Genomic DNA, 15,328 nt, shown 5'->3' with positions numbered 1-15,328 from the left:
TGTCCCATTGGTAGAAGAGTTGTTTTTTTCTGTGCTGTCCAGTAGGTTCTCAAAGAAAGAAAATTTGAAATCCAATAGCTAAATACAGAAGAAAAAAAAATCCAACACAGAGCAGCCTATCACCATGACTACATTATCACCAGATTTGTACCTTTCTCATACTTAAACTACATTGTCAGTACTGATACTTACATGATTTTCATCAAGTATATTGATTCTATTTAAGAAAAAAAGTAATTCTCAACCCTGTTCATGAATGAATTTTTAACTCTTTCTCATTTTTTAGCAAATGCAGCCTTAGAAATTTGTATTGTTCTGCATTTTAAGTTGAGTGCTAAAGTGATCAAAAATTTCTCATCATCATCTTCTCTCATCTACCACCTTATACTCTCCTCCTATCGGTGTTGCCTAAAGAGAATAACTTTTAAAGCTAGTTTTCATCTGCTTTGTCCTGCTCACTCCTACCTCTTCGTCAACATTTTTGCTTAGCGGGCTAGGAGTGGGTTTTCTGAAAGATTCCAATCTGGCCTCTCTTTGATTGTAACTACAGGAATACAAGTTTTTCCACTTCATTAAATTATCACACGGGATGCCACTCTGCCCTAATAAAACTGAGTGAGGTAACCCGTGTGAATCTATTGGGGAGGACAGAGGGGACCCCATCCCTCTTAACCATGCCTATTACAGCCATAGACATTTGCCACACTTACTTTCTGTCTGTTGCTTATGCTTGATGTGGACGGTTCAGCTGGGTTTCTCTTTCTGTAAGAGCAGTTCAAAATGTCTGCTGATGTGATTAAGCACTATACTAATACAATTTGATTGATTGATTAATTAATTTACTGTTAAATTAGATATATTATTTTATTTCAATATATCGGTTGAGAACCATCTACCCGATCCATTTGCATCCACCTCGTAGAAAAAAAAATTAACAAAAGTCATTAAAAATTCAAAAAGCATTCAACATGTTACAATAATTACTGGGTAACAATGGTTCCTGGCTGTCTGAATTAGTTCAACAGTGAGAGATCCGCTAACACAATGGGAAGGCCTTCCTAGACACCCTGCCCAGACACCTTGATTAATTGTTTCTTTGTACACAGAGATAGAGGAGCAATGCTTTCACCTGCATGCTGCTACCAGGGGCAGTCACTCCAGGGACTATGTAGAAGGGAGGAGATCCACGGTCACATGTTGGGGGGGGGGGGGTGGCATGTCAGAAGGTGGTTGGGGGCTGGTTTTTGGTTGTCGCACAGAGCCTGCGGTGGAATAGGCGGTTGGGTGGAAGTGAGGGAGGGGTGAAGGGTTCCGTCAGGAGATCCTGGGGCAAGTGGCCGTGGGCATTCGGCTGTGAAAAGTCATTCAGAGGGAAAACACCAACCATCCTTTATTTATTTGTGTCTGAAATATTTATCTGTTACGCGGGCCGTTTTATAATGGGGCTGTCAGTCTCCTCTGCCCATTCAAGGGTGTGGACATGTTGCCCCTGAGCACCCGCTGTGGATCTCCTGTGAATAATTGCTGGAATTTCACTTTTGGGAACGTTGCTCTCTGACCCTGAAGCTTGTTGTTTTTCTGCATCAAGAGAAAGGTAGAATGTTTTAAAGTATTTACCTTGGCTTGGCTTTCTCATCCACCTCTAGTTCATGCTCTCTCTTCCTCTCCTTCCTCTCCTTCCCTCCCTCTCTCCCTTTCTCTCTCTCTCTCTCTCTCTCTCTCTCTCTCTCTCTCTCTCTTTCTCTCTCTCTCTCTCTCTCACACACACACACACACACACACTTCTGCATACTCTCACACAAAACATTCAAGTTGGAAAATAAATAATTCATACCCTTTACTCCAAGATGAAAACCCAATCAAGCTGAAAATCCTTGTCTTGCTGCACCTCTGAGCTGCCGATGCTGCTGGTTAATGTGACGCTCACTGTTATAATGTGCCGTTGTGTCAACACGCAGAAGCGTAGGCTTCTTCTAAAGGAACATGCACTTCCCAACATTAATGGTATTCTTAATCTGGTATAATCGCCTAAATGAAAGACTGCTTGTTTCACAGTGAGTTGTAACATCGTGTGAATGACAGGAGCTGTCATCTTTCATTCTTTTGAATGGTTTCATCACTGCTTTCTCTTCAGGGAAAGATGTGAGTTTGAAACCCTGTCAGGTGGAAAAAGAGACTAAGCACACAACAACAATACAAATATGTTTTGTTGAGTGTGAAAGTCAGCACTGATGAGAGGCGTGTCACGTGGGAGCCCTGACACTCAACATCTCTTCTGTTCACACTGAATGGACTTAGCTAACTTAGGTAGGCTTTTCCAATCCTTTATGTACATGCAACATACACTACCATTTTTGTACTGACTGCTTCAAAATTAATACTGTCGGTTGATCACATGGGATTTGAATGCAGTCTCTCCAAAGCAGTTTTGCACTTGAGGACCTGCAGAAAATTACAAAAAATATTCAATTCAATATGCACAGATATAGAAATAGAGGTGTCAACTATCCATTTACAGACACATTCATACTGAGATACACAAATGGATATACTTACACACATGACACATATGCATATTCTACAAATAAATACTCATAATTAGGCAGCTGAGCACAAAACTCACATATACACATCCGAACTAAAATGCAATGGCTGTAGTCTGAGCATGCATAATTAAGATGTACCTTGTTTGGAGAGAGTGCATGTCGCTACCCGATGTGCACACTGCATCCCCAGAAAGGAGCTTTGAATAATGAAGAGTGTCACCTATGCAAAATGCAGAAGATGAGTATGCCTGCCTGTGAATGTGCTGTTTGCATGTGATTTTGTGCGAATGTTTGTGCGTATGTATATACAGTATAGTAGTGTGGTTGTGTAGTGCATATCTGAAAATGCATACACAGATCTGTGTTTGTGCCAGTCTGAAAATGTGCACATCTGCAGACAGAAGTGTCAGAAAAGATGAGTGTGTGTCTGATGATGGAGACTGAGGTCTCTTTGTCACTTAACATTGTGGTACAAGGACACTGAGCCATATGTGAATACATGGAACTGACGGCTGAGGCCCAGTCCTCCCTTGTCCACCCTTTCATGTTCTGAATCCCCTGGCATGCCTCCCTCTCTCCCTACCTCTTCTCTCAGTCTGACAGTTGTTTTTGTCCCATGAAGCAGAGACACAAACCATGCCCAGGATGTCTGCTGTGAGCTGTGTCTTCATTACAGCCTTTGTGGTGATAATGAACTCTGAATGGGATAAGGTGGAGGGGCCGGTAGCTCATATGTCTACATCACCTCCATAGATTAATATTTAAAATAAATTAATTAATTAAAAAATACTCAGAGAACTATGACTTATATGTAGCTCTTTTTATTTGATATCACCAAGCCCATACAATCTACAGTAATAGTCACCTTGGCATTTACCTGATACGGTATGACCTAATAAAATGTAACTACACAATGAGCAGGATTTTAGATCATCATTGTACTTGGGTTAAACATCTAATGTGCTTAATTAATATTCCGTCACAAGTACATGGTAGGATGTTCTATAATATAGTTCTTGAGTTAATCAAGTGAAGAATGCATCCCTTTATTAAGCTGATGTTCCTCATTTATTTAACTTAACATTAAAAATTCGCTATGGGAATGATTAAAGGATTGATTATTATGTTGATTATTATTATTATTATTGGGAAATGTTTCAAACCAAGTTACAAATCAGATAATTTATTTGTCACACATTTTATTGGTCACACATCTTCATTGCCTGACTCATACTATCATTTCCATCATCTGAAAGAAAATTCTGTCAATGCATCACTCTTGAAAAAAAAATGCTATTTGAATAAGATATTTATATAATATGGAAATTAGGTCGTTTCCAGCTTCCACACTGGAATAAAATTCATTGTTATATGTTATAGATGTGAGCCCATGATGGAGTTAACGGGAGCAGAAACTGGACAAGGAATCATGACTATCACATGGATAATTTCTATACTTTGGGAAAATGTATGGATAAACTACAGAATGATAGAGCAAGCTAAGATGTAGACTCTGTCAATGTTCAGTGGCCTAAGTTGTCTCATGAATTAGTAAAATGGAAGACTAGCTAACCGTGTCCAGCAGTGGGACCCACAACGGATTAAGGTAAGTGAAGAGAATGAGAGTCTGGTAGTGGCCACTTGGGTCAGTCTGTTGGGAATGCTATACTACTATACCATTATTATCGACAGGTTTGGGGTCAAAACATGGAGAGGCTCTTTGAAAATGTTCTTTTGTTTTTGGTAAGGTCATGCCCTATGCTTGGAAGCTGCTGTGCAGAATGTTATGAAGAAGAACCGGAGGTCATGCAATACTTTTGGTTTGCAAAATTTTCATTCTACGTTGTATCAGCAGTAAAATTTTCATCCATCCATTTTTTTTTTCAGCCATAGGTCTGCTGAAACAAAAGGCAGGGTGCACTCCAGATAAGATGCCAGTTTATTGCAGGGCCATATGAAAGACAAACTTGTCACTTGTGCAAAAATGTACAGCAACAATGTGTCAACTAATAAATGGCATGTCTATGCTTCAGTAAAACTGACGTCCATACAATCAATTACAGTCAACGGCCACTTATCTACTTTATGAGTCATGGGTCTGCTGGAGCCTATTTTAGCTGGCAATGGGCAGGAAGTGGGGTACACCCCAGAAGAGACACCAGCTCATTGGAAGGCCAGATGAAAGACAACCACTCACACCTGCTGACAATTTAGTGCAACCAGTTCAAATAAGCTGAATGGTTTTGGAGGTGGACGGACGTCAGAGATCTCTGAGAGATCACTCGCAGGAATTGTACCGGGAATCTCCTCACACTGCACCACTGTACCCCAGTAACATTTCCATTTTTAGTCAAATGATTATGAGAGTATGCCAGATAAGATTTGGGCTACAGTGAATAAAAAAAAAAAAATTAGGAAGAGAAGCTGAGCAATTTAACCTGTGGTCTTTCCATCTTTACAACCCAGTTTTGATTTTGCAGAATGGCAGTGGTGATAACCCACAGCTATTCACACACACACACACACACACACACACACACACACACACACACACACACACACACACACACACACATAGAGATGGGGGTGGGGGGGGTGCTTCCTCAACGCCCAAAGCGGCTTTTTGATGAAAGTAGGGGATAAATGATTATTTGCCTTAATTGTGCCACAGGGCAATTTTTAACTATTTTTATAATTCCTAAGAGAAAACAAGTTGAAGCAAGCTAATAATAAAGCACTTCCTATTATGTCATTTGATAGTAATTACAACTCTAGACCATACAGGTTGTCTGGAAATAATAAACACCTAAATCAACAACTAGAGTGAGAGTTTAAGAATCACTATACTTCCCAAAATAAAATGTTGAATTTGGAAATGAATACACTTGCACTGTAAGTGTGTTGAAGGAAAAAACCTTCACCACCTCTTTATGGTTTAACTAAATACAAGGCCCTCCTCACCCACTTGCTGACAACCACTACCTTAAGACCCCACTCCATAGGCATGGATGAGACATAATATCTAATTAAGTTTCAGAGCTGCATTTTCATTTGTTAATCACTTAAGTGCTCCGAGGATAACCTGATATCCAAAGGTCTGGTCCCAGTAGCCCAAAATGTCAAAATGCAATTTTATGCATGATTAGCCTGACCTGCTTCTATAGCACCCTCCCTCCGTGGTTCTTGCTGCTGGAGGAGCTGACAACTGCTGGTATGTTTATTTTGATGAGATTAGGTGTGTAGGAGGCCCCCACTGTCAGCAGCAGTCGTGGCACCCCCATCTGGTCACTGGCAGAACTAACAACTAATCCTGGAATAAGTGGAAGGCAGAAGTGAATTGAAGGAGAATGACTGGGAGTGAGGAGACAAGATCACTTTGCGCAGGTGGGGGAGATAATCTTTCAATCTCTGTTTAGCTTTAGCAACCGCCAGAAAAAAAGGGGAAAAAAAAGAAATAAGTAATAAAATAAAACAATTTATGCTTCTTAAAGGATAATATGATCACAAATTACTAATCAAATCATCTGGATCCGGAGGGGCGGAATGCGCTTTACTTGGTGGTGCTTAGCAGAGCAGAAATCCTTTCTAATCTGATTTTGTAGAGATAAGACGGCTTTAGTCTCACCATTGTGCTACTCTGATTAAAGAGGGCAGGAGGCACACTGCTTTCAGTGGTGGTCATGACGGCTGGTGAACCACACACACACACACACATACACACAGAGACACACAAAGGTAAACACTCGAACACACACAGAGACCCATATAATGCTGACAGAGATACAAATGGGCACAGATTGATGTGAATGACAATACACAAATTGACACAGACTCAAAAAGACACTCATACAGCAATTATTCTCCTTTCAGCATGCCTGTTTATTTTCAATTTTATGTACATATACAAAAAGGAATAAAAATATACAGAATTTAAAGAAAATTATATCTCCTTGTTCAAAGGGGAAAAAAATCCCATTTTCAACATTAATTATACATGAATGTCCTTGTTTTTTTCTCATTTGCTAAGTATGTTTCTAAATATGTCTCTAAATAATCTCGATAAATCTCTGGTGATGGGTTATGAAGTCTAATTTTATTACGTTGTCACAACAGCCATGAACACACCGCATAATCATAAAGCAGACATACATTTCTCCAGCCATTTGAGAACTTTCTCAACCCATATGTCTCATATGATGTTGGCCTTCTTAGCCTAATTGGGTGTGGATTTGATTTTTGAGTTAATAGATTTGAAAAAGAATATCTGAGGATGTGCGTTTTGACAAAGGCTGCAGGCTGGGGTATATAGAGCCCATGTGTCTCTGGGGAGCTGCGTCAGGTCCCAGGGTAGCCCATTAGAGAATGTACCTCTTCCCGACCACCACCCCCACCCCCAGCTACACGACTCACCATACCAAGGGAGGCCACAGCGACCAGACGCAAAGGAGAATATTCATGTTACACCACTGTGCGTGTGTGAGATCCTTCAGTCAGTTTTCGCACCCACAGGCGTGCACACATTCATGTGCACGGAAACAAACACACCACTCACTCATCCATTCATACATGTACACATGCACAAACATGAAAAAGCCTTCACACCCCCACTGAATGTTTGAAATGAGGAAAACGAGAACAGGCTTAGGCATTTTAAACATCCAAAACAACTACATCAGTTGAGCTTTTGAATGATATTGCATCATCCATTTGAAATAATACACAGAATGTTGAAACGCTGAGGAAATCACAAGTTGGTTTCAACTTGGTTTGTCTTCAGTATATTTTATTCAACCAGGGATGGGCTTTTGAGGCCAAAACCAGCATGGGGAAACTTGGACACACTGCACCCATGAACCTATGCAGCCGGGGAAATATTATAGGAGTATAACCCCAAACAGGCGTTGTACAGCGCCACATTAGAGAGAAGGAAAAGAAAAAAAACAGGAGTGATCTTTGACTGTTACAATTGTCACCTTAGCACATACCACCTGGAAAAGCAATGACTTAATGTAACTACCATTTATGCACTTCAGCCTATGCAACTGAGAAGTTATTCTGCTGTCAGTCATCTTAAAAAAAGCTTAGTTTATGTAGCGATTTACGATGACTGGTAGGTTTTAAAGTCAAGATCATTTTATTTAATAGTTACAGGTACAAGTAAAACTACTGTGTGATTGTAAAATGTCAAAGCTCCTTTCTTTCATACCAAAAAAATAATCACAGTAATGAGTTGTTCTTACTTAATTCTGTTCTCTCAATGTACAGACTTATTCTCGGTAATTTCATTAGAATATATTGCAATAATCAGCTGTATAATTGTAAACTATCAGTTGTGATTGAAGACAACATTTCAATCTATCAGATTTGAAACTTGGTTTGCCATTTATAATACATTAACTTTGCTTTACTCAGTGGCATTCAAGAAAAACCACAACCCCGCAGTGTCTCTCCCTGTATTGGTTGTTCTCCAGCATTGATGTTGACCCTTTAGACCTGCCTGTTTGAATGTAGCTGAGGAATAGTATCACTGTCAAGAAAAACAGCACACTGCCTGAAAATGATGAAATTCAGATTAGTCATAATCTAACCCCCACCATTCTGGCTTGTGTTGACTTGATGTTTGCTCACAGGCTCTTGGCGGGCTCAACAGTTTGAGGTGCTCTGGGCTGGGACGCTTTGAATGTGACCTCATGTTCCATTCTGTTTCTGTGCACCGTGCCTCAGCTCTGCATTCTCCAGGGCTGCAACTTCACTGTAGCTCCAACAACTGCTGTAGGACACTAAACATCTGTAAGTCACTGCTCCTACTCGCTCCGCCACCTCCATGCTGGGCTTCCTTATTTGTTTTTACAGCACAAGCGGTTCAGTGCAGTATACTTGGATGTTATTTCTGTTTGGTACGAGTTGTGGGCAACTGGGTCCACTGTGCATAGCGGTGTTTTGTTTTTTTGTTATTTTATGTGCTGCTTGATTACAAGTTAACATTATAAAAGAAGTGTGTCAACTAAGCTTAGATAGTTTGTGTGTGTGGTGTTTTACTCATAAATCTCATCTGCTGAAATGTCTTAAATACTGTCCTTATTTGCCCTCAGATTTGTCGAACCATGGCAGGCTCATGCAGCAGGAACAGAAAATGACTGGATTGTTGCCACGTTTCGCAGTAAATCATGTGACTCAACATATTGCACTTATTTTTTGTTTTAGTGTAGTGAAGAGGAAAGGTAATGAAAACCTTTGTAGTGAATTCAGCAGAAAAAAAAAATGTTTTATTAAACATCTTATGTTTATTGACTTCTCTTTCATGTCAGTTCTTTTGTTCTACCTTTGTAGTGGCAAAATATTTCTGTGCATCATCATTTGCAAGCAATCTGAGATGTCAGAATTGTCCCTTTGATCTGAAGTGCAGACCTCATACGAGACACCACCTTGCACCTGGGTCTGTAAATGTTATAGTGATGTTTGCATGTGTGAATTGTTCATGTGGGTCTAGATATTTCTGTGTTTGGAACATACACACATAAACACCATCCCTCTGGAGAGTTTGTGTATAATATGCATGGGGACATGCCTCTATGTATAATTATCAGTGTATACAAGCAATCAACCACCTCCATCTTCTGTTCCCGAGAGAATAGAATGGATGTTTAAACACTGACCTTCTGACCTAACCTTACCTTACGTTACCTTACCTTACCTTACCTTACGTAACCTTACCTTACCTTACCTTACCTTACCTTACCGTGCCTTACCTTACTTTACCTTACCGTACCTTATCTTACCTTACCTTACTTTACCTTATTGGGTAATTGCAACACACACTGGTGGTACACATCACTACATTTGATCTCAATAATGTCACACAGGTGAGGAAACAGTCTGAGCAGAAGAAGAGAAAATAGTCCCCAAGAGGTGAACTGGCACCTCTCCACTGCTAGTTCATTCCCCAAACTCGTTGGTCCACATTGGCCTTGACCCAGTTACCCTCTGGTCCCTAGCCCAAGGCCTAGTGGACTTAGCTACTGTCTTGTGAGCTGGTCATCTAGATTTATTTTAATTTATAACGTGAATGACTGGGAGTCCAGAGAAGTAGATTGGTGCAGTCGAGATATAAAACAAAAGAACATCATTTTATACAGAAATGGAGGCTGACACCTCTTGTTCTATGTGGAGTTAGGATATGGCACCATGCAAAGTTTGCTGCACCTGTTTTTAAAAAAACAAACATATCTTTCGGTCAGACTTTGATTCCTAAGGGGAAAAGCTGATATCACACACACACACACACACACACAAACACACACACACTTTGCCGACTACAGACCTTGCGGACTACGTATCTGCTTCATCGTATTCCAGCTGGCTATAGTTGAGAGGCAGGGAACGCCCTGGATTAGATGCCAGCTCATTGTGGGGTCACACAAAAGACAAGCAAACTTATATTTCCAGACTTACACCTTCAATTGGGTTTCTATGTTTTTGGAGGTGAGAGAACCCAAAGAGAACCAACACAGACACTGGGAGAACATGCAGACTGAGCCCAGAAAGGACCTGAAATCTTGAACCTGTTCTTGAATGAAACTTTTAGTTATATTTTAATAATATGTATTATGCTGATCCTCATGCTGAATATTAAATAAATCATCATCAAATTTATTAAATTAACAAAATATTAAGATATAATTAAAATTTTAAAAGTACAGTGGTACCTCCACTTACGAAAAGAATTGGTTCCGGAAGAAATTAGGTAAGAAGAAAATTACGTACGTAGAGACGCGTTTTCCATGAAAATGCCCTAATCCATTCCAAACCCTCAAAAAATTCCGACAGAAATGTTTTCTAAAGCATAAAAATTTATCAAAACATGTAAAAAAAAATACATGTTACGATTAGATTATTACACAATAAAAGAGAGTGGTGCATAACGTTAAAAAAAAAGAATAGAGTAAAGAATAAAAATTATGGTCATTTACCTTTTAACTGCTGTCCTCATTGTTTTTTGCCCTCTTGGGTTCATGCGCTCTTGCCTCACCATGAACAACAGAGTGAATTCCAGTCCTCCTTTTGAACTTCTCCAACCACCCACTCGATGCCTTAAACTCCTTAAACTTCCTTTTGTTTGTAATAAGGTGGCGATTGTAGATGCATTACGGTCATGTTCTTTGGCAAGATCAACCAAACGCATCCTTTTTTCATGCTTTTCTATTATATCTTGCTTTGTTTGTACGGACAAAAAAACTTGTCACTTTTTTGGGGTCCATAGTGAATACTCTAAAAGTTCATATATTTGCGCAAAACTGTCAGAAAACCTCACGGGTCGACCGCCGAATGATGAGGACCCTACATAAACACCGATCTAGCACCACACAGAGGTCCCTCTTAGCCAATGGGATGCCAGGAAGATACTAGGTAATAGCCAATGGCAGAGCAGTTATAAGAATGTTGCATTCAGGAACCTGTGGGATTTGCGAGTATCAGCCCATATTTTATTTTTACCTTTCATAAGTCGAAATTTGTTTCGTAAATATTTTCCTGCTGAGAAGTTTCGTAAGTAGAGACATTCGTAACTAGAGGTACCACTGTAATAAAGTAAAATAACAGTAATTCCTAAATTATAAAAGCTCATCACTGACATTTATAAACATTCATAGCTATAATCTCTGTCTGTGAAAAGGTGACATACTCTACTGCAAGACTGTTTCCAAGTTGATGCCCTACTCCTTTGATTATAATATGAAAGAATGTGAAAGAAAAATTCTACATGTACCATAGCTGAAGTACAAATGCTTTTTCATTCATTCATCTTCAAACCTGCATCTTCCACTGTCGCAGGTCCCGAAGTGCTGGAGCCTACCCCAGCCCACTGGGGGTGTGAGGCAGGGTACACTTCGGGCGCGACGCCAGTGCACCACTGAGCCACATGGAGACAGACAGACACACGCACAGATTCACACCTACTGACAATTTGAAAATTTCGATCCACCTGAAGCGCATGGAAGCAGGAAGAAGCCGGAGAACCCATAGAGAACCAACGCAGACAAGGGGAGAACATGCACAGAACAGAGTTGTTTGTTTTTAAATCACCCCCCCAATGCAGCTGCTGCAAGGTTAGGGTTTTCCAACTGGTTTATAAATTGACTGAATCCCCACCCCACTGTATTTATATTTTGATATAGCCTGGTCATGTGGCCTACACACTTTCAGATGCATTCTCACAAGACTGTGGATAAGCAACTTGGACTGGACATAAAAGAGACAGTAAGCATAGTTAGTATGATAAATATAGTTTCTCAGCGATGCCAGGTATTGACAGGCCCATGGATAAGCGGAATACTCTGCACCATGCACTTTGTTTTTTCCTACTACATAAAATACGCACATGAAATGGCACATAATATCCCACTGTGTATAAATTAATAAACAATAAATTAATAAACAATGTTTTTAAATCAATTGATAATGATGTTTGACTTATTTCTTGCAAAGTCAATTGCACTTAACACTTGAACTTTAACCTGGTGAGTCTGTGCAGACTAACAGAACCCAGTTTCTACAAAATCCGATCTTTACTTACAATATGTACAGAAACATATTAACAGTAATTGACTGGATTTAGTTTCAAGAATTAGGTCATAATTAGGTATCAAAGTAAAAAGCCAAAGGACCAAACACGTGTTGCAGTGGTCAATCCACCTAAATACCATAATTTTAATTTTAGATTTTGATGAAAGTTTGTGGAAAGGTGGGGCCTGAGGAGGGGAACAGGTGATTTTATTTTGGCACTTATTGTGTGAGTCATTTCATTGTCATGCCAAGCCATTCAGACACAGGACAAGGCTGGTCATGGTGTTAACATAGAAGGATTAATAAATATGTTTGATGCAGACGTGCAGTGAGGGTGCCCTCCCATTCCTTTTTCATGTGTATGTAAATGTGCTTGTCAAGATAAATTCATTTAGTATTTCACCTTTTTTCTTCTGTTGTTAATGTTGAAATTTGGCCTGATATGTTAATCTCTCTTACTCTCATCATCACTCCTGAAGTTCAATGCTGTTATTTTATTATCCACTGTTTTTGGTCTGATGTTAGACATGTGGCCTATTGATCTCCAAAAACACTCAAATGCACACCCACATCATCCTTCACAATCCGCAAAGATAGACAAACCATTCAGCATCCTCTCTACTGTCATTTCTTCTATCATGAGCAAAGGGTCATGCTGGTTATAGCAGGCCTCTCAATCTGTTCCATCCTTCTTCTAGGTTACTGGTCCTCCCTTGTGATTAGTCAATCTCGCCTTCACACGCACACAGACACACAACAAATGCACATCTACAAGTATTTGAATAGTTCACATTGACTGAAACAGGATTAATTAGCTATCAGGTAGTCATTGTTTGCAAACAAGGCTGTATGTCAGGAAAGTTGACATTTTAGTCGACGTGAGAAAAAAAGGGGAAGGTGTTTATATGTGTGTGCGTTGTTGTGAGGCAACAGTATTTCTGCTGCCTGTCTGCTCCTTCTTCACCGTCAGAAAAAGGGTCTGACTAAGGCCTGTTCAATTGTCAAGGCAAGCAGCTTTGACAGCTTTGTTAACAAGTCCGAACAGATGAGAGGGGATTATTTCATTTCATGCAATGATGAGCATTTTGAGAAAGCAACCTTCATTTAGCTTTGGGTTTGTTCCTTGCAATTTTTCATAAGTTGGTCTATTACACTGCACTAGGCAGGGTAGATGTCATTTGAACAGGTGTGTAATTTTCAGATGATGTCACACAAGAAAAAGTTGCAGTCATAATGTTCATAATTACACTTTGAAAATAAAAATAAAATATTAGTATTAAAGTAAATGTTACGGCTTTGTGAAACTGCTTACATTCTTCATACGAGGAGATTGTTGCGTTCTTGATTTCTGCATGCATGAGGCTGTACACTAAGCGGAAAGAGGGAGGCCGAGGACTAGTGAGCATCAGGGCCACTGTCCAGGATGAGACATTAAAAATCAAAGAGTACATCAGGAAGATGGCCCCAAAAGATGAACTCAGTGAATGCTCAGTGAATGCCTTAGACAGCAGAAACCTGAGGAGGAAGGAGGAGACGACATGGAGGGACAAGCCCCTACACGGCATGTACCACCGTCAGATAGAGGAAGTGGCTGATATCAAGAAGACCTACCAATGGCTGAATAAAGCTGGACTGACAGACAGCACAGAGGCACTGATCATGGCAGCACAAGAACAGGCCCTAAGTACAAGGGCAATAGAGGCCAAAATCTACCACAGTAGATCTGACCCAAGGCACAGACTATGTAAAGAAGCCCCAGAGTCAGTCCAGCTGGTGGTAGCAGGGTGTAAGATGCTCGCCAGCTCAGCATACATGGAAAGGCACAACCAAGTAGCTGTGATAGTGTACAGCAACATCTGTACCCAGTATGGACTAGAAGTACCCAAATCCCAATGGGACATACCACTGCAGGTGGTTGAGAACGACAAGGCTAAGATCCTGTGGGACTTCAGCTTCTAGACTGACAAACCGCTGCTGGCTAACAAACCGGACATAGTGGTGATGGACAAAGAGCAGAAGAGAGCAGTGGTGATAGATGTGGTGATTCCAGCTGACGCCAACATCAGGAAAAAGGAACATGAAAAGATTGAGAAGTATCAAGGGTTGAAAGAACAGCTGGAAAAGATGTGGAAGATCAAGGTTAATGTGGTCCCCGTGGTAGTAGGAGCACTTGGGGAAGTGACCCCCAAACTGGAAGAGTGGCTCCAGCAGATTCCTGGAACAACATCTGAAGCCTCAGTCCAGAAGAGCGCAGTCCTAGGAACAGCTAAGATACTGTGCAGAACGCTCAGACTCCCAGGCCTCTGGTAGAGGACCCGAGCTTGAGGATGACACACAGATACCACCCCACAAGGGTGAGAGGGACATTTTATTTATATACAGTATGTATATGTATAGAGAGAGAGAGAGAGAGAGAGAGAGAGAGAGAGAGAGAGAGAGAGAGAGAGAGAGAGAGAGAGAGAGAGAGAGAAGGATTCCTTGGTTGTATGAAATGTGAATGTACATTTATTTCCCCAGTACACAGAAAGAAACCAACCTTGTATAAAAGTCCCCCCCCCCCACCTACTGCTTTTTGCTTCCTACATTTTGTATTTAGTATAGTTATTTATAATATTTAAGTATTTAGAATAGTTAACTTATGAATGAACAGTTTGAGACACCACCTGCCGGAAACAAATTCCTCGTCTGCTTTTTACAAACGATGGCCAATAAAGCTGATTCTGATTCTGATTCTGATTCTGATTCTGATTCTGAAGTGAAGATTAATATTTTGGTAACTATTTGCTTCTCGCTAAGTTTTGATGAAAGCTAAAAGTGTCATTGGAAATAATGCTTTTAAACTTTCAGTTATCAGTTCATCAAATAGCGACGTGTGAAGAGCTGTGTGTGAGGTAGACAGGTGGAGAGATAGAGATCCTAAGGCACCTGCATTATTAGCGGTAATCACACAAGGAAGCAACTCAAGTTACTTTCTATGCAATCAGTGAGTTACATAAAGTGTGTGTTGGTGACAAATCCCCACAGTTATTTACTCTTTTTTTTTTTTAATTACATTATTTTAGTATCTCAATATAAAATAGTGACTTTTAGCTTTATCTTGTATTTGTTAAGTGGACACGAAAGTGAAGGGATTAATTTATACACTTTAATGATACATCTGAAGACATCTCTCTGTGCCTGTGTCTGACACTTTTCTCTATAATATAACATGCTTTCAGGGT

The 15,328-nt window shown here is 40.2% G+C and overlaps 1 long non-coding RNA gene across 1 annotated transcript; it reads left to right on the top strand.

Moving 5' to 3' along the window:
- Window positions 1–1,369: 1,369 nt before the first annotated feature.
- LOC137587751 (uncharacterized) lies at window positions 1,370–8,790 on the top strand. The gene is made up of 3 exons (XR_011033970.1): window positions 1,370–1,594; window positions 8,177–8,336; window positions 8,639–8,790. It is a non-coding gene; the product is annotated as an uncharacterized lncRNA (long non-coding RNA).
- The last annotated feature ends 6,538 nt before the right edge of the window (window positions 8,791–15,328 follow it).

The sequence above is a fragment of the Antennarius striatus genome, chromosome 1 (genome assembly GCF_040054535.1).
Source record: "Antennarius striatus isolate MH-2024 chromosome 1, ASM4005453v1, whole genome shotgun sequence".
NCBI classification, from domain to species: Eukaryota; Metazoa; Chordata; class Actinopteri; order Lophiiformes; family Antennariidae; genus Antennarius; species Antennarius striatus.
The sequence above is the reverse complement of the archived record's forward strand: the minus strand, read 5'-3'. Positions and strand labels throughout refer to the sequence as shown.